Consider the following 20,335-nt stretch of genomic DNA (forward strand, 5'->3'; position numbering starts at 1 on the left):
GGAAAGTGGAAGAATTATTTTTATTTTCGGGACTTAGAAATTTTTCGCAAACTAGTATATTTTATTATGCTTTCAATATTNGCTTATGAAGCGAATTCTTAAATGTCCCTTTTATTCACAAGTGTTTCCATTATTTTGATAATCACCTGTATATCAGTTATTTTTTTAACAAAATGTTGCATAAATTTCCGCAAACATATGATTTCTTCACAGCTAAAACGCCATGACAGTTTTACAAGTGTTTCCAACCATCCAAATAGAAGGAGGAAAGTCAAAAAGACTGTAATGTGTAAATCTAATGTTAAAATGGAATCTGTTGATCCCAGCAGTCTAAGTTAAACGTTTGTTGAGACTTATACGGCTCGTCAGGTTCGAAAGGGTTAAAAAAAGTTCCAAAATAAGTTTTACCCAAATGGCTGAATTTTTTAAAGCTCCCAGAATGAGAAAAAAAATGTGAAGCATATAACGTTAAGCATACTTTAATTAAAAATTATATAGAATTTTAAATTATCTTAAGTTTATTTCTCTATTTTAACTAGGTTCAATGTATAATTATAACTTAAAAATTTAAAATAGTACTCAAATATTTCAAGATCTTAATAAATAGAATATTAAATAATGTTTACTAAGTTTTTAAATACATTTGTTTATGTTAAGAAAAAGAAAATTAAATATTATGAAGAATTGTTGGGCACTGTGATACTTCAAAACATGTTTGCTACAATACGTTGTAGAAATATGAAATTCACTAAATTTTTTTATTAAATCTTTGATACCCTGATTGAAATTGTATAATGTTTTGCACCGTTAATTATAAGTAAATTAACAATCTTATAAAGTTCTTATATGAAACAGTCAGAAAAACCCGACACTCTTTTACGCATTAATGTACCTTGTACATAAAAATATCCATGTACCGTTTTTCTGGTAGTTTCTGGGAAGTAAGGATTATTTATTTTGTTCGTGTTATACTTCTAAAAGGTATTATTAATTTCGAAAGTAACACAATTTAAGCAAGTGATAGAAAACCTTTATCTTCTATTTTTATTTCGAGTCGGTGGTTTCAGATTTATTGATTTATGCAAAATTATACATTGATATATTCCTTAAAAAATAATAAATATATGAATTTAAGAAAAATTGGAAGTGAATTTAACAGGAAAAATAGCAATTGTTGGGCAGGAAAGTTGAGTGCATGTGCAATAAATATTCACGTGACCAAAAAATAAAAAATCTTCCTTTCTTTCTTTCCCAGTTATGGTGTACAATATACAATTAGTTATATCCAAAAATTAAATACAAAATAAATTCATTTAAAAAAAACTGACCTACAAAAGTTTGAGCAAACAATTATAGATTTAATTAAGTTTATTATGATTCGCTTAAACGAGACTTGCTGAATGAAAGAGAAAGCAAAAAGACCTTCGCTGTTTTTACGACTGGGTTTACATTACTTTCAAACATTTTTTTTATCTGTGTAATTCATTTGAATATTATAAACCAATTATAATATCGGAATTGGGAACCCTAGACTCACAGCTAAAGTTAAATTGGTGTACATTTCCGTACATTTATAGATAAAAATTGCCCTCTTACAGTATATAATATTTCCAATTTCATTGGAATGATATTGGAAATATTTAGGACTTAATGTCCACTTTCTTACCTGACCTCACCATTGAATTTCCAAAATTTAAGGTAGACTAGTCGCAACGAGTAAGAGTTTGATTTGTCTTATTTTCTACTTTTAAACTTGTAACATTCTTTGCAATTGCGGAAAAAGGAATCTTATTCACGCTCTCTTTATTTCAATTGTAGAACTTCTTTAACTTGATGTTCTATGAACTTTTTCAGCATCAAATTCTTATAACCATTACGCGTTTTTTCTCTAAACTAAGCGAAAACATGATTTTTTTTATTTACTTATATAAATTATATCCTTTTTATTCTAGTTCCCAAATTTAACCCAAATTGGTAAAAATAGATTTTCGAACTTTTAAACAGCTATAAATTTGTGGGCACGAATTGGCGATCAAATTTTCAATGAAATAAATCGAAGGCCGTACTTGCCATAATAACAGTTCTAAAAGTGTAGATATAAGAACAGAAAAACGCTTTCATCCAATTCCAATAAGAACTTTTCGCTTAAAAGCGGAGTTCAGAAAACGATAAAAAGAAACAAAACATGCACTTTTCGAATCCTCATTTGAAAATAAAGAGTTTATCTGCTTAATACTGAAAGGAAAAGCTTCGAACGCAATAAAATTCTACGAGTAACGTTACTGAAATAAAGAAATGAGAAATGATTTTGAGATAAAATGCCTTTCCTACGCAAAGGAAAAAAAAGAGAGATTTTTATCCTCTAGTTTTTGTTCTTCGAAAGAAAAAAAAAATACTTGCTTAGTGAGAAAATTCAATTTTCCTCTTGCGGAAGAATTGGAGGAACTATTTTAATGCGCGATTTTCATAGTAGTAATGAGTTCATTGATTGTTTCGTTGGATTATGAGATGCCAAATATTTTTTTCTTTTGCTATGTTTCAGTAGTTGAAATCTAGTTTATTTTACATTAAAGAGAAAGAAAATTCTTCGATTTTTTTTCTTTTCTTGGTTTGCTGTTAACTTAGATATTCTTTATTTTTCAAAGAATGAGTTATCTTTTAATATTAGACGATTATTTAGCCCCTAAATATAATTTTGTTTCAAGAAAAATTATGCGCATAATTCTTGTTAAAAATTAAGTTAAAGAAAATTAGAGATGCTAGTTAACGTTGAATCGATTACATAGGCGATTAACGAAACAATTTAATATCATCGAAATCTGTTCGATAACCAGAAAGAAAAATAAAGTGAATGGCGATTATTAGAAAACCTTTTAGTATTTATCAGACAATCAAGTTAAGATATATGTATTCCCATCTTTATTCCAAAAAAAAGAAAGCATTTACATAATAATTTGCGACCTGGAAAGTGTATCTGCTATTCCTTTAGTTTTTTATGATTTTGTGTATATGGAGAGCTTAATTCTATGGTTGTAAGATCCTAATGATGATGACTATACATATAGACATCTCAATGACTTATACAGAATTTTCTAGACTTATTTGGGACCGAAATCATGACAATGAAAGATTTTAATGACTTTACTTTCCAATTCGACAAATAATATTAGTGTACTATTACTCATTCCTGTCAAAAATATGTATATGTATTTTTCACAATCCACTATTTGATATGCATTATTGTAAGGCGGAATTTTAAAAACACAAAAATGTATAATAATATGTAAGAATCTATTCCGAAAGAAACTCTACAGGCTGTGAATTAATCTATTTGATGACAAAAGCAATTATTTTTAGTGTCGGAGGCTAGACGGTTTAAGCAAATTACCTTTTAATAGAAACTCTTTCTAAATGTTGTTGAAACAGTTTCATCAATTGATTAAAAGGACTTGCAAAGTATAAAAACCAAAACAGAAATCTGTATAATGCGCTTTTGAAAATTAATTCCATTTAATTTTATCTTCCGTATTATGATAACAAATTTCAGCTTTCAATTATGGATTAATGCAAAAAAAAAAAAAATGTTTGTCAAAAATCTGTGAAATAGGCAAAACTGGCTTTATTTATTATCGATTACAGACAACTAAGTCAAGAATAGAATAAAAACTGCATGACATCATTATGAAACTATAACAGCTTATGACAAGTGTGAAGTAGGGGGCAGCACGAACTGCGACGAAACATATTTAGGTTACATAAAAATTTAATCAGCAAACTAGATATTATTATATTCTTTGTTTTTATATCTTAAAATTTTTTCAGCAAATAAGTGCACATGTAATGCAATCTTTACTATATACTGAAAGACGTCATTAAAATACATAGTTAAGAATTTTAATGTAAACTCAAAATACATCTAATTTATATTTTGTTTCTAAGCTGCTAGTATATCGCTTTTTAATATACATTTTGAAAAATTTTATTCGAAAGTTATGGTAAAATAACTGGCGGCAATCTTCGCATCCAATTAGTCATAAAGTTTATGATTTGAGGCAGTTCTTTACCTTTATAAGTTTGAAACCGTATACAAATTGTATAATTTCACAACCGTAAAACGGAAATTAAACTAGTCATTTAAGTTAGGTTATGATGAGCTTTTTTTAGGTAAAGGACATTGGAATCAGGTTGTGGTTGAGTTGTGTTTCGTCGGGTGGACTGTGAAAAGTGGTTCAATTAGTTTTTCTGTAGGTGCAATATATCGTGAGAGATGGGAGATACTACTTTCTGTGTCAAGCAGATCTGTGGTGCTGTCACCTTAAGTGTGAATGAGAATTTAGTATTTCAATAGTCAAGGATCACCAGCTGAGGAGTGCGGGAAACTGAAAACTCCTCATGTGTTGATCAAATCACGGAAATGATGAGGTGTCAACGCTGAAACTTGAACTCATGTTCAGCTTTAGACAGACTCGATCGTGAGATTGACAAATTAACTCTCTCGGCTGAAGTATATACCCAGATGTAATGGCTTCATAAAGTGTCCACCATGCATTATAAGATTATTAGGCATCCGCTGTTGCATAAAGCAACCGATGATGGAAAAGAAAAATATTAATTCGTAATCCTTATCGCATGGCTTAGCTTCCAGCATTCATAGAACGTGATCTCAATTCTCATGGGCTACTGCGCTACGATTATTTGACGCAAATGAAATTCTGGTTGTTTAACTTTTTTAACTGCATTAGCTGAAAACAATTAATAAACGATTTTTTTCTCACAGACAACAGTTTGAATACCATTGTTTTATAATTATTTGACTGTTTTGTTAGAATCTGGAAAAATAACAAATAAATAATTTTTTAAACTATTTTTTCCAATAAATTTCTAACAGTACAACGTCGTATCTAACAAGAATCGATTGAGTATAAAGTGAAGTGTGACAATTAGAAGGATGGGATCAAAACGTTACAAACAAGTTAGAAGTCAGAGTGAGCAAAAAAGTTATGGTAATTACTTAATATTTTTCGAAAGTTTATTGATCAGCTGCCAATGAATGACATTGAGAATTCTGTAGATCCATTCAAGTGTTATAAAATTAAGGAGTTGTGATTTATTTTATGGTCATTTTTGCATTAAGTGATTGAAATTACTGGAGTATTCAGAGTGTAACTCATTTAAATGTAAACTCTGCATGTGCAGCATAATGCGTACAATTCAGCATAATACATACTCTGACATTGTAAAACATTGGTATAAAATTTAATATTCATCATTTCAAAATTTGAATTTCAATTACTTTTCCATTAAGCCACAAAATATTTAAAAAAAATGTTGGAATTAATAAGCAATAGTTTTTTTAGCCTCGTATTCGTTTTTTTAAAGCAACTATTCCAAAATCAATTTTATTCTTCTCTATACATCGCAATAAACGGAATGTTTTTACTTTAAATTATTACTGCATTCCGTGATATATATAAAAAAAAAGCATAACTGTAACTGAAAAGCTTTGAAAAATTCACTTCTTCTTTCTTTAAACTCGTGCCATTCAAGTCAAAAGCATCTTTAAAATACATCAACTTTCTTAAAACTGTCACTTTTTCCTTTTAAACCGGTCTTTTATCCAAGATAAATGACGCTGCTCGACTAACGTTTCAAAAGATCAGAGAATCTTTGTGGAAAATATTCCAAACAGCTCGTGTCCTGTGTTTACCAAGGGTTTCAAAAGCATGGTTGGATTTAGTGGGAAAAGTTTTCCTCCCTTCTCGCTTGTTTTCCTTTTAAAACAGCTCGTTGCATTTGGTTTGGTTGAACTCTCACGGTTTCTGGATTCCGTGTACGTCCGAAACTGTTTCCAGGTGATTGATGAAGGAAACGAAATGCCGCAATCAATCTGTACCTAACGCCCTTCTCCAAATGTAAATGGAATTCCAAAAGGTTTATTAATCAGTTGCCAATGAATGCAATGGAGCTTGTTTCGAAAATTCTTTTAAACGTTATTGGGGATTGAGGAGACGAGGTTTGTTTTGTTGGCATTTTTACGTTGAGTGATTGAAATTACTCGAGTTTGTGCTGTTTAAAGTGCTACTTAATTAGTTGCGAGCAGACTTCTTTAAGTTGTTTTGTATCACGTTAATTCGATCGCAAAAATTGGACTATTGGTAACATTTTGCCAAAACAGCAATTTAATTGAATAGTTTACAAAGTAAATAAATAAACTTGGTCAAGCCCTTTTATAAAATTTCATGAACTGTTTCATTTATTCATTGCAGCAGCTATACTGTTTACTCAACCGTGTGTTCACTTTATTTATACATTAATTAACAAACTTTTAACATTTACTTATTCGTTCGTAGATTCTGCTGTTCTTCAATCTTATATTTAATCATTCTTTCTTTAATTATTTTTTTTAATAATTATTCTTTCATTACCCTATTCAAAGCTTCATACACTTCAAAAATATGTAAATAGGAAAAAAATTCGACATGCTTCAAGCGCTCAAAAATAGGCGCCCATTTACAAAACTCGTTATTTTCCATTTACATATTTTTGAAGCGAATGAAGTTTTTAATCATAAGTTGAAGGTGATACCTTACCTCTTCAGTTTCTTGGGATTATTTATTTAGCATTCTTTCATTATTTAATCTACTTTCATTCTCCAATTTTTCAGTCTTCGTTCTTATTTATGCAAGAATAATTAAACGCTATTTTATTTATACACTCAGTCATCATACATTATTCTATCAAAATAACAATTTAAAGAAAAAATGGATATTCACTTCGAAAAAGAGAATACTTGATTTTTTTCTTCTTCAGAAGTTAGCGTCTCCTTTAACACAATAACGAAACTATAATTTGGTAAGATAAATGGAGAGGTTTGTTGAAGAAGGTCTCAGGTGACATTCTGAAAAAGTGCCAACTTTTGGATTTAACGTATATTATGACCAGCTATATGCATCGAATTTAATTTTGTCTTTCTTGCCAGGCCATTAAATAAGACGGTATTTAGTGGGAAAATATGTTTCGTAAACAACTTCCAGCTGTTGCTATATTTTCTGGAGTAAATGCTGAGCAATTCCCAAAAATAACTCTTAAAACTCTTTAAGTAAGGTAAGATAATTGTTTAAAGAGAGATTTTTTCAAATGTAATTGAAGAACATTTTTCACTGCAGATATTTGAAAAAACAATCAGTTAAATGCTTGTTTCATTTTTTAAAAAAAAATTAAAAGGAACAGATCTAATTTTCATCATATTTATTTATTTTTAACATTTCTATAGTTTAAGTATTTTTTTTAAATTTTTTTATGCCATGATAATTATTAAATCGAAACTGCAAGAAAATATTTCACAAACAGACTTCGCCTAACTGAAAAACAGACAGAGTGCCACAACTGTAACTGATAATAATCCATCCCCAGTACTAAGTAAACAAAGATAAACCTTGCTAAATAGTGTGGGTGGATTATGATATATCGTAACTGGCTTAAGACTTTCAAACAGTATCTGATGACAAAAACATTCAAGCTGTTAACAGAATCCTAAAAACAAGAAGATCTGCTTCTGGCATTTGATTTTTACTAATCTACCAAGGAAAAAAGCTACTCGTGCCCTTTAATTCCCCAACATCCATCTGGTACCATGATCACGCGTGACCGCCCACTATCACAGGGTGATGTCCGGCCGTTCATGCTGTGGTCATTACCCCACACTCCCCATCGGAAGAATCGCCTCATCTGATTAAGCCCCCTGATTAAACCGACGGACGACGACAGTCTGTCGCCCAATTATCGACTCCCACCTCCCCAAACTTTCCACTAAAGAAGGACTTGTGTTTTTTTTTTTTCCGTTTTTTTCCCCTCTCTTGAGTAACGGATTAGTATCACTTAGTATGAAAAGCACCTACCAATCATGCTCTTATCAGCCAACAGGGAAAAAGATAAGTGATGAAAAAGAAAGATGTTGATAAGGTTGTTGATGAAGAATATATTGCATCTAAAGCCCATCCTTGTCGACACGTGTTAAGAGAAATGTGCTTGTGTCCGATTTGTTATTTACCCTTTAATTCATTTAAGTTGTATACAATGAAGAAATGATAAGGCAAGTGTTTACACGTTTTATGATTGATCCGGTGAGGAACTTAAGCGTTGATTAATAAAGAGTAATAATCAGCACTTGCTTATTTACAAAAATATTAAATACTTTGGTGGCTGTTATTGATTATATTTAAAGAGTGTTTTATGAAACAGATTGATAAGGTTTCTATATTATATCATTAAAGATAACAATGACTTCAACATTCTTATTTTGTTCTTGAAGTGGAATATGTGCTGTTTAAATGTCTGTTTTGTGATTACTGTATCGTGATCGCTAAATAGATTTATAATTTTTTCTCTTTTCACATGAGCAGTCAGGCAAAAATTAACAGACTTACTGAATACTTACTAGGAAGCATATGTTAAAAAACACACTATATAAGTGAAACAACATTTAAATTTATTGTTTTAATTCGCATATTTCTCACTACTTTCTTGTAAGTTTAATTATCGATAAATTATATAGATTTTTGTCTGTTTCATTGATAGATTTTTATTATTGACATAGATTACATAATTTTATTTCACAAAATTATTGAAAAAATGACTAAACATAGTAACTTAAAATTTATCTCTGGAATTAACACAGAGAAATACTAAGTATTGGCTTCATTTTTAACCTATATACTCAAAAAGTCTAAGACAACTCTTGCAGCTTTTTTTCTCAATATCAACATTTATAAATGCTTCAAACTGATTCTTGGAATTTTAATATCACAAAAGAAATTAGTGTATACATTTGGCGATCTCTAAAACGCGATATACATTTGAAATTTTTTAAACGTTTTTTTACATACATAATACCGAGGGAATTTCTCAAATCAAGTCATGTCGACATCTTCTTTTCTTTTAACGATGCTCCATTCACCGAGATTTAATACTACTTTAGACCTCTGTTAGTGCTTTTATAGCGAATATAGTACTCTTGCATTTTCGGATCTCAATATTTTTATCAGTCCTTTTTTATCCCATGTTCCACCTCTGAGTTTGAAGCCTCTATAGAGCTTTTGTTCAAGTACAATAATAGTAGCATTTAAGGTAATACAAGAACTTACTTTTAAATGGGATACCTGCAAGTGACCTAGTGTGAGTATCTTGATCCTGATTGACTGTTTAAATGCGGTATTTATTTATTCAAGCAGCTGTTCTTTCCATTCTATTTCAAGCAAAACAAGCCCGTCACGTATCGATTCTCTTAAGTGAGTGACGTAACACATTCTATATTCTTTCAAAATTATTCTTTCGCAAATATTTTAATTCTACCACTATATATTTCGTACTTAACACAAAGACAGGCTCGAAGTCATGTAGAACATAAGCAAACTATAATTATGCATTGAAGTTGCCAGGTATACGAAAAAAAAATATATCACTGTTTCAATAAAATATCTAAGTAAATAACGTGAATAAACAAATAAAGGATATAAATAAGCAGAATATATAAATAAACAAAATATATAAACAAATATTAAGTCTAAGTTAAATAAAAAATTAAGACCAGAAAGAAATATATTTCAGTAATTTCGATATGAGATACGATACTGTATTTAATTAACTTCGCATTAATTAACATTCTAACTTATGTGGAGAAACTTAGCTCAACTTTAACAGGCCATTTTGCTTATAAACGATCAGCTGGCTTCTTTGGTCGCATGTGTGGGTATCAATGATCGTCTTCTTCTTGAAGTGCAAGTTGAGGTTCTTCTTCTTTCAAGTTTATAGTTTCCCTCTCTTGTTTCTCGTCCCCAAGAATCTTTTCCTTTCCGTAAATGAAACTCGCAATAGATAATAAGGTGTTGAGATCGCTTTGAACTGAAAAATTGTGTACTGGGTAATATTAATAAAAACCAAGATACATTAATTGAAAAGCTTGAAATATTGAAATTGATTGAAAATTAATTATACTATTTCTTAACATTTAAATATGGACTAACTTTACAATCAACATCATGGTAGAAGAGGCATAGCTTGAACATTTTATATAATTTGCAAACTCTTTCTATATAAACTTTCAATCGAAAACATGTTCTAATAAACTACTCAAAATTATTTAAAAACAAGGAAAAATATAAAGCGATCTGATAAATGTGCTATTATTTAATGATTCTATAAATTTTATAAAGTTTTTGATTTGTAAAGTTTGATTATATAGCGAAAAAATAAACAAAAACACTTTTATCATAGTTGGCCAGACAGCCCAATGTGAGCCAATGCCTTCCTCTGAAGATTTCTCCATGACGACTTCGATTTAACACTTTAGGACTTATAAATCATTTTACCGAAATAACACTTCCGATTTAACACTTTAGGACTAATAAATCATTTTACCGAAAAAATTATTAAGTTGTGAAGAAATTGAAAACTACTCTCTTAGAAAAATTTGTTCTTAGTTGAGCCAAAATATCAGTACTTTAAACAGATATCGTTAAGGTGGACTTCAGTACAAAGTATTCAAAGTTGAACAGTTACAAACAGGATGCTTTTAATTAATTTCTCATAGAAAATAAGAAAACATTTTCCCCTTTCTTTCACATCAACAGTCCTAATAAAATATGTTTGTCTCGAAGTCCTTTGCTCATTCAAAAAACGATGACAGGAAAGAAACTATTTAAAGTTAAAACTTTTCTCTCAGTAAGCATATTTTTAAAGAATAAAATATTCTTCCGGTAGCTTTGATTATTGAGGCACTTTGTAACATAAAAATCTTACATAACATATGTTTTTTTTCCTGCGCACTTTGGTTGTGGCGAAGCAGTAAATATCGTCCTTTTCTTAAGGCCATAAATTGATTTCTTACTGTATAAATATTAGTTCCGAACGATAAAATAGGTTTGTTGTGTAACGAATGGAGCGTGAAAAAGCAATAAAGGCTTTTTCAAAAGGTTTTTACTTCAGAGAATTTAAGCTTCCAATATGTATGAATATTTTTTAGTTATTTATTACGATTGTCAAAGCCATATTTTTTACTTATGTGTGCTGGAGAGTTTTCCAAAGCAGGCATTCCACATTTTCCTCGCTTTTGAATGTTTGTTACGCTAATACAAATTACTGGTAACTGATATTTATCTGGTTTATTGCACATAGTGAAAGAAAATTATGAAAATAAAAGGCTAATATTTTTAATAAAGACAGATGTATGGGGTGGGGGATGGGATGGGGTAAATTAAATTAAAATAAAATTTGGACTGCGTGTCACAGATGCTCCATGGGTTTCCCTTTTATTGCAAGCGAAAGTTTAAAAATTGGTTTTGTTTAGAAAATAAGCACTCGCCAAGAGGCGAGTTAACAAAATAAGTGGATACTTAAAATAAGTGAACAACCGGTCACTTTTTCCCATCGATTCTTCTTCTTATTTCAAATCATTTAATTATAAAAGTACTTCAAAGCCGAAGGACTCTGAAAACCAAAATTTTCATTAGCATGTCCAATGTATCCGTTCAAAATTTTGATAGTTCAGAATCCCTCAATTCGTTTTGGGAAGATTCATGTTTAAGGAGAGCTCTTTAACGAGTGACATATTTCAAAATTCAAATGCACACATTAGTATTTTGCCTCACCAAATATTTATAAATAAAGTTCCTTAAAGTCAGTACGTTTAAATAAATTTTGTCAGGCATTTTCATTATTTTTATGGTTGAATTAAATTTTTATACTCGTAGATCATTCCTAACATGAACATTTAAAAAAAATATATAATTGAATCCACACTGAAGAATTACGAAAAGTGACTATTAAATGAAAAGGGCCTGTCGATATATGTCACCGACTCATTAGGTTTGAGGAAAAAATGACTAAAAAGTTATTAAAGTCTACCGGCCGTTTGCTATTATGTTTGTTTTAATTTTTATGTCTAGTTTTGTAAGACTATGCATCGTTCCAGAAAAATTCGTTACAAAAAATAATGTTTTTATTCTATGATAACGAGCCGTAATGACTCGGTGGTTAAGGCACTGAATAGTCATTGTAAATAACTGGGGTTCGCTCCTCAGTGGCACCTTGAAGCCCCTCTCCCCTGCTTCAGATTGATGAGTACCAGCTTGTTTGGGAAGTACAAGCAGCCCGTACGCAGTGCGCACCACATTGACATATTCATGCCGCGTTTATCACGAATTTGTCTGATTTTACCTGACATGCAACGGTCTGTTGGGGGAATGCTTATCTTATGCTAACATTTTTGAAAACTGTACTGTTAAAATAGTCCTCCGTACACTTTAAATGAAAAAACAATGAAATTCAAAATTGTTTTGATAATTTGAAGGGTTAAAACAATTTTGGTGATGCACTGTTATAATTTTCATTCTAATATTATGGTAAAATAACCGTCAGCAGTCTGTCCATTCAATTAACTGTAATGTTTACAGTAAAGAAATTTTTTTACCTGTACTGTTTTCAAACCGTTTGCATTTAAAAAAAAACATGAATACAGAACTATACGGTTTGTTTTAGCCATTTACAACTAGTATGGTATCAGAACCGTATCAAAAAATTTAACTGGACATTGGAGATAGTTTAACAGCTTTATGGTGCTGTTAGCTATGTGTGAATGAGAGCATCGTATTCTACTAGTCAAGGGTCACAAACCGGGGATTTGCAGGACACTGAAAACTTCACGTGTTGAAGGGAATGGAGGAAATATTGTGGTGTCAAAGCTGGTATTCGAACAGTCGGTTATTGGATTGATAAATTTGTCCTCTCGGCTATAACATATGCACCCATCGTCAAGGAACTAAATGACTTCATTATCAAGGTCTTTTTGGTGCGATTAAATTAGTGTGTTTAGCCGTTTGTGGGGAAAGCAGTTAACTTTTTTCTCACAGTTAACAGTTTGAATACCATCATATGCTTGATTATTTGACAGATTGTTTAGTTTAAATATGATAAAATAACAATTAAATAAATTGTTATTTGAACATTTCTTTAGAGAAATTTTTAACAGTATGATTTTATTTTTTCAATTCCAATTTTTAAAGTAAATTTAATATTAAATATTTAACAGAAGTTTTCGTTACATTCGGTCTAAGAAAAACTCGTCTACCTACATATGATTTTTTAAAAAAATAATAATAAAATAAGAAATATATTTATCAACTTCTAATAACGATAAAAAAAACAACTTTACAAAGTATCAAAACGACTCTTTAAAAATGTCGGACATTCAAAAAAATATCTTTTGTTATTATTTGCGAATATATTATAATGCAATCATTTAGAATTTTCATAAAATGTATAAATACTAAAAATTGTATTTCTTCTCATTCCATCTATCCCACACGGAGAAAATAAATCAGTAGAAACTGTAATGACATTTCTGTTAAAAAAAACTACAATACTGGTTTATAAAACTAAAATATACGGTTGTTAAACTATTCATTTCGTAATTTTTCCCTTTTATAAAATAATGGTTTACCAGAAATTCATTTCTATATTTTCAAAACTATAGTTCTCATTACGTTACATTTAATAAAAAATACAAAACTGAAAAGTAAATTGAATCAATAAGAAAAATTTATGCCATGCATTATAAAATTACCAAATTTACCACTTATAACAAATTTCATCGCATATTATAAAACCGTATTTCATTGTAAATTTTATCAAAATCATTACCAAAGCGCTTCGGTGAAAGTTACTGAGCTTTTTAGTGTTCCCACAAAGTCGGAAAATTGATTGATTTAGACAGATTCTGGTAATTTTAACCACACTTTTTTTGAGTGCAAATACCGAACATTAGAAAAATCAATAAAAGAAAAATATAGAAAATTGAAATGTATTTTTTTTGTTGCTATCTGAAAGATATTTAACATCACTTAGACTCAAATTCGCTTACAAAATTACTTTTAAATCAATTTTTGAAGATTTTCTCACTTAGAAAAACTAGCCAAGAGAATTTTCAAATAATAATACTAATAAATAAATAATAAGTATTAAAAATAATTTACCATTTGTAGATTAAAAATAAATCACTTTTGTCAGATCATGATTTTTATCCCCTATTTAAATATTTCAGTTGGAATAGTTTGACAATGAAGCAGGAAAAATTGCTTATATTTTTCCTGTTAGTAGCATCATCTGCTGACAAACCATGTCTCTAATTTAAAAATTTGATGAGAATAAATTTTCTGGCTTTCTCTTTATAACGCAGCAAACATTTTTTTCTTCAACAAGCCTTTCAATTTCTTTCCATTTTTCTTTGAATCATTAATCATCATTTGAAAATTAGGTTGGAGTGTATTTAAGACACCTACTTACTGTGTGGGATTACTGTAGGTAATCAAGCTTGCATCTAACAACTTTTATGCAAAATCTGACATTGACATTACACTACTGACATAGGAGTTTAGAAAAAATAATCAGAAATCCATTTTTAACAATTCGAAATGTTTATACACATACATGTACGCACACCCATAAATACACAAACGATTAACATCAGTTACTTATGAAAGTGTGTTATAAAATTATCTTATTATTTTTCTTAACTTAAAAAAAGTTTTCAAATATTGACTCTGCTTGAAATTTTAAATAAATATGCATTATGAGAAGCTAAATCTAAATATAGCAAGAATTGTTTTCAAAACACTTACAACATTTAGCAAAAAATGAGCTTCATTAGACTAACAAAAAATTAACGCGAGTATCATTTTTCTTGCTTAAAGATATTCACAATTTTGACTTCAACTCATTTAAAAATAACTTCCCTTAAAAGATGTAGTTGGCTTAAGTCTCTAGTGCTTTGCGTGTAAAGCTAAGTATGTTCTCATGGCGAGAGTCAAGCTCTCACGCCACCAACATGAAGTAAATTCATTAAAATTTTTGCGGGAATATTTTATGTTTTAATGCTGCATTTCATAAAACTTCTAACTCTTCCTTAATGAACTAAAGTGCGTTTCCCTATGTTTGGCTTTTAATGAGGTACTACAACTGAGACTTCTGTTTCTTTTCTTTTCTTTTGCAAAAGCATCGAATGTATTATTAAATCCCTTTTGTTGGCGTCGTCAAGTCAAAATAATTAAGCTAGCAATGCGAAATTATTTTGTTTCGGCAGATTTGATAGAGAGTTAATACTTTCGGAAACTCAATTTGGAATGATTCAAATTGTTTGCATAGACATGGATTATTGAGTTATTAATATTTAAAGTTAATTTAATTTAGGCGAAACAAGTTTGTAATAAGATCTATATTGTTAGAATTAAATTGTTTCATTGCGTTGAACGTTATAGAACAATTGACATTAGAAATAAATTGTTCTGCATGTCAAGAAAGTTAAATGATATGAAATGACCATTTACTTATATTTTGCACATTACTTGAAAGAATTCAAAAATAAATGCCAAAAAAAGTTTTTTTAATTAAAACAAAATGTTAGTTTGACTTTTATATTGGCACAACCAAATAAACGGAAATTGCTTGAAGATTTATAAGACTATTTCTGAAAAAAAAATGTATTAAGAACAAAAGGGGACATTACGGGAATTGTAAATAAGTAATTGTAAATTACGTAAAAATGTAAGGGAATTGATGAATGATAGGAAGTATGAATGGGTCCGCCCTATAAACGGGTCTATGGCGAATGTTTGTGATTTAAGTCGAATCCTTGGCCATAGATGGCACCCATGAAAAAGTCTGCTTGGTTTCACCAAGCAGGCTTGCTGGTATTGGCAAGTAGCGTTAGAAACAACAGCAACATTAGAGAGACAAGCTGACACAAAGTTTTCCATTTATTATTACACAGGTCTGCCATGAAAATATTTTTTAGAAACTAAGTATTGCTTCTGATGTAGTTTTGGATTTCAGTAAAAAGTAAAATAATTCCATTACTTGCAGTTTTTTTGCAATATGAAATTTTTATTCCTCATTAATTGAGTTATATCTATCTATCTATATATATATACATACATATATAAAATGGTGAGCCATTTTTAATGTACCAAATCATTCATAAAATGAAGAATTTAGTAACAGTATGAACACTGCCATATATTTATTTATTTATTCCTTTTACTTATGCTACAAAATTTAAAAACTATTGTTTTTTAATAGTCATAATCACCATGAGTTACAGTATTTGTACTAGATTTTTTTTAAAGTCTTTTGTTGACTGCATTAACTTTCTTTCATTTCTAGTCGTTTGAATCATAGTTACAATTATGAGTGATGTAATGAAAAGATATTAGTATACATTTTTGATAAGCTTAAACTAATTATTTTTTTCTTCTTTTGCTCAACAATATTCTTAAAATTCACTTGAACGTGCTAAGCCTAACTACTTAAACTCTTGTTAATTTAAGTATCTGAACATCACTAGTTTTGATTTATATAATTGTGTGGTAAGTTTACAACTAAGTTTTTTTTTATAACTGCAATTTTAAGANATAAATACAAGAAAACGCGAAGAAAGTTAAGAAGAACAGTAAGTTTCATTTATTGCTCTGAACCTACAAGTACACAGAACTCATTAGATAAGTTCAAAATGAAGATAAAACAAAGGAAAATTATAGACATATGAAAAAAAGGGGGGGGGGAATAATAATGAAAAAAAACTTTAGAAAAATATTAACAAACAACTGATTAAAAAAAAGAAGGATGAAATTTTTTTAAAAAAACTGGAAAGTAAAAGACATAATCTTTTCATCAGCCCACACGATTATATCCTCAAAAAAGAGTGCTTTCTGATATTGTATTGATTTAGATAATGCAAAATATATTAATACAATAGTGTGAGGAGCACTCAAAAAAATTTTTTACAAAAATTACAACAAATAAAATGGAACACAATAAGTAAAAATAACACTAAAAAACAGAAAATAAAATAAAACAAAAAGAAAAAACAGTACAAAACAAAATCTCTAAAGCGAGTAGCGAAATCAGATGTGTTTGCATTAACGGGGAATTTTTCAAGAATGATTTAAAAATATTTTCGCAACAAGATTGCCAAATATCTTTTGCCCAAAATTTTATTTAAAAACAAAGCTGGCAAAATTTACAATTACGTATTTTTCTATTGGCTATTTTTTGCCAAGTTAACAGTTTGTAATTAGTGGTGTCAACAGCCAGTTGTGATTTTTAACTTTAGTGCAATTTTTTTATAGCAAAAAATACATTAATTTTTTTATTAATGGTACACAGCGTTACGAAAAATTTAGAAAGGGTACACAAAAGTCATAAGTTTGGGAAACAGTGGGGTAGAAGAAAGTCCAGTCAGAATTACTAGGTTCGAAGTTAAATAAGTTTACCTTATGGTGTTTTTTCTCATGGTTTGGAAGACAGTTGAAGGATTTTTTCTTATACACTGGTTATCATAAATTAAGGAAAATTCACAAAAATAGCGATAGCTCTTTCAAAAGTAAGCCAAACCGTGCAAAATTNATTGCAGAATTTTTCCTGGCTTGATTGAATTTAATATGACTCACAGGAAGGTAGGCAGGTTCTTCATTGACTAATTGAAACAAACGAAGCCTGAAAGCTGTGATCTCTATTACGGAAACAAATATGATCCATTAAAATTTGCACACTATGTGCACTACAAATAACGCAATGAAAATTCAGCAATCATTTTAAACAAACCTAATTTCAAGGACCACTTGAGAAGGTAATCGTCATGATTTTTTTACTTCAAGAGTGTAAATACGAGGCATGCGAAATTACTGTAGGAATGGAACAGTTGGGAAAAGTTGAATTAAGAGAAAGTAATTGAGTAAAAATTTTATAGAGGAAGCTTTAGATGATCGAGTACAAATTCCTCTGCTTCCACTTCAGATAAAACTTTGTTTGATAAACAATTCCTGAAAGCTCTAGCTAGGCAAAGAAGGTCAGCTTGCTTTATGCATATTTTGATTTATCTTCAGCAGAAATGCAGGAAGGAGTCTTTGTTGTACCAGATATACGAAAACTTTCAAATTACAAACAATTCGAAGCATGTATGACAAATGTTGAAAAGGAAGCTTTAAGTTCCTTACAAATAATTTCTTAACGAAGTCCTTAACAGAAAACTTCCCAGACAAAAAGTGCCTTCCTTCTTAAGAGTTCTGAACTTCCTTAAAGATCCTAACGAATTTTTTAGAAGTTATAAGGATATTCAAACGAATTGCATAAAGTATGCTTGAAAATTTCAAAAAAAAAAGGATCTTCTTCAGAAGTTTTCTACCAGTGTCATTTGGACTATCTTCTTGAAATTTTTGAAACCGTTACTGAGGAACAAGCTGAAAGATTTGACGAATAAGTTAAGTTCATGGACAGCAAATGCTAAGATAGATGAAGCAAGCACATGGCAGCATTTTGGCACTGTCATGTTAAGTAGAGAACAGTCGCATTTTGTACACAAAGTATCTGCTTCTACTTGAACACAAAATGAAATGGCACTACAAAACTGTCTCGAATTTTAAATTAGGAATATCTTGATAAGGAATAATAATAAGGAAAGTTTTATATTTATTCGGCTGTATATTAAGAAACATATCATTTATGCAGGAATTAGTAACGTGGATTGTAAATATATATGTGAATAATTTTTTTCAAACAAAATTTCGTATTTATTAAGCTTATACTTAGCAAAGCAATTTTCTTTCGTACAACCTTAAAAAGAGCTTTGAAATTTTTAAACAAATTAAGTAGTTCTCCACAATTTTCTCTAAAGCACTTGATTACAGTCGGTTAGAGTTTCGTTCAAAAAATACTGCAAAACTTCAAACGATAATTTGTTTTCTTCTTTAACTACAAGGTCCGGCTATTAATTTCCAGGACTGAGGTAACTGTAGGAGAAAGAAAAGCCGGATTATGGCGCTAATGATTTCATATTGAAGAGTGTTGTCTTGCGCATGTGCAGTGCAATCGGCGCCATTCTGAAGTGAGTGGTTCTCGTGGAAAAGCGCATTAAAATGGAGCTCTTAAATTCCTGTTGTCAAAGTGAAATGGAGCAAAGAATTAACATTAAATTTTGCTTCAAATTGGGCAAGACAGCTGCAGAAACCTACAAATTGTTAAAACAAGTTTATGGCAAGGAAGCATTATCTTGCTCAAGAACTTTTGAATGGTTTAAACACTTCTGAACGCGAAAGCGTGGAAGATGATCCGCACACAGTTCGGCCGCAGTTCGCACGCAAGCCGGAAGCAATTGAAAAAGTTTGCGTCCACACATTGCGTTTGCCTTCCAGGCTATTCTTAGCTCAGCATGGTGTCGTTGAGTCGCAGCATCCACCATACTCGCCTGTTTCTTAAGCAGAAAAATTCATTGAAGGAAACAAGATTTCAGGATGTCGAAGCCCTCACGAAAACTGTAACGTCACTAATAAAGAGCATTCCAAAAGTGGACTTTAAAACTTCTTTCCGAAATTTGTACAGCCAAGCACAGACGTGTATTACGGCTGATGGGGATTACTTCGAATAATATTAAATGGCTATGTGTTTAACTTTTTTTTTCTGAGATATTCCATGAGTCCTGGAAATTAATAACCAGACCTTGTATAACTCATAGCTACTACAGCTTCTTATATCCCACCAATGTGTTAAAACAAGACCAATCCCTGGCAAAATACTTTTTTAGTTTAACGGATCGAATTCCTTAAAACACCAAAAACGATGGGCTGATTTATGGTTGAAACGTAAAATTTGCTTTTAATGAAACTTTTTACATTTGTTTAAAAAGCTTCTTGCTCATTCAACAAAATCTTAGTTTCTAAATGCGAGAAAACTCATCCAGTACCATTCCGTTATTCTTAAAACACATTTCTCAATTTCAAGTGCACTTAATAATAAGACATAAAAGCAGGGAAAAAATTCAGGGAAGGTTTCTTAATTACTTCCGAATGAGTATAATTCCACTAAAGCGTTCTAAGAACTGTTCCATGAATGAGTCATCTTACCCCAAAAATCCATATAAATTCTTTTTAATATCGCCTCCAAGAATTTTACATGGGAAATTTTTCTAATGAGATCTGAGGCAAGTTTGAAAAATGAGAAAGATAATTATATACACTCTTCATTAAGCTTCATAAAGACAGTGATCGTCTTAAACCGAATCAACAAGACTTGGCTATATAGTTGATAATAAACTCATACGATGGTGATTAGACGTTGGCGAAAGAGATGTTTTTGGCGCCCGTAATTTAATCAAGAGCTTTTGCTCAAGCTTTTCTTTTTTTGGGGGGAAAGTCTGAGTTTTAATAAGTTAACAGGATTGGGGGAACCATTAGATTTAATTGATATTTTTGTTCAAACACGTTTGGTGGGGGAACTCTAATGAAATTTTACT

The sequence above is a fragment of the Parasteatoda tepidariorum genome, chromosome 2 (assembly GCF_043381705.1).
Source record: "Parasteatoda tepidariorum isolate YZ-2023 chromosome 2, CAS_Ptep_4.0, whole genome shotgun sequence".
NCBI lineage: Eukaryota > Metazoa > Arthropoda > Arachnida > Araneae > Theridiidae > Parasteatoda > Parasteatoda tepidariorum.